The sequence below is a fragment of the Penaeus monodon genome, chromosome 27 (assembly GCF_015228065.2).
Source record: "Penaeus monodon isolate SGIC_2016 chromosome 27, NSTDA_Pmon_1, whole genome shotgun sequence".
NCBI lineage: Eukaryota > Metazoa > Arthropoda > Malacostraca > Decapoda > Penaeidae > Penaeus > Penaeus monodon.
The window spans coordinates 28809179-28810118 of record NC_051412.1 but is presented as its reverse complement, the minus strand read 5'-3'; the positions used below and the strand labels follow the sequence as shown (position 1 = coordinate 28810118).

At 38.5% G+C, this 940-nt stretch overlaps 1 protein-coding gene across 1 annotated transcript in view; it reads left to right on the top strand.

Annotated features, from left to right (window-relative positions):
• Positions 1 to 703: 703 nt before the first annotated feature.
• LOC119590481 overlaps positions 704 to 940 on the top strand; it is a gene marked incomplete at its 5' end in the record, with an annotated part of 6380 nt that continues 6143 nt past the window's right edge. The window contains 1 exon segment of the mRNA XM_037939137.1: positions 704 to 805.

The following is a 940-nucleotide window of genomic DNA, read 5'->3' as shown; positions in this document are numbered from 1 at the left end:
ACGATCTTTGTGGGTTTGAACGTCTTCCATTATCACTTTTGGGTGATGCATTCACGTGTGATGGATTACTCCAAACCGCATCATTGAAATTTCCAAAGAATAACTGTGAAACTAGTTACCACGTATAGCCAAAAAAAGTAACTTGGTCTGGACTTGTTTTACATATTCAGTTGATTTAAATCGTACAACATTGGTTCTATACCTTGTCTTGTTCAAAAGAATGATAGCATGTGTAACCGACTGCCAGTCTTCAGGGAAAGCACATACCACAACATACGTACACCCTACATGAATAATGGAAACAACACAACATGAAAAAAACGTTTCTAACTATCGGATGACTTTGTTGTGCCCCGTGTTTTTTTTTCTGAAAAAAAGATGTCCTCATTAACTTCTGTCGAGAAAAATAACGTAGGGAATCTTCTTGATTCTCAGATTATCAAATTCATTTTTGTCATATTTACCAAAGAAATTTGTTAAGATGCCTTGAAAGGATTCGTAACCTCAACATTTTGCGTTAGGTATACCGTTCACTGAACATTTTCAGATGTGAAATTTAAAAGTCCTGTAACGACGCATTTTGGCACCTTATCTTATCAAAATAAAGCAAAACCCAGAGAAATAGGTAAACTATTTTAAGGAGTCCTCCATCAATTGTTGCCATTCTCTGTAAAAGGCTAAGCCTCCCGTTTTCTGTTTCCAGTGCGGGTATACTGCCCTACAGCGAGCGGCGTGCGAAGGTCACCTCGAAATCGTCCGCCAGCTCATCAAACACAACGCAAACGTCGACCATCAGGATGATCAGGTAAGCAAGACGGCTTCTGCGGTTTTATTTCGGCATTGGCTTTCAGGATGCATTTCCCAGTTCAGTTGAATAAACGTGACTTATTATTTTGCAATGTGAAATGCTTAGATAAATGGAAATGTTGCCAAATTTGAT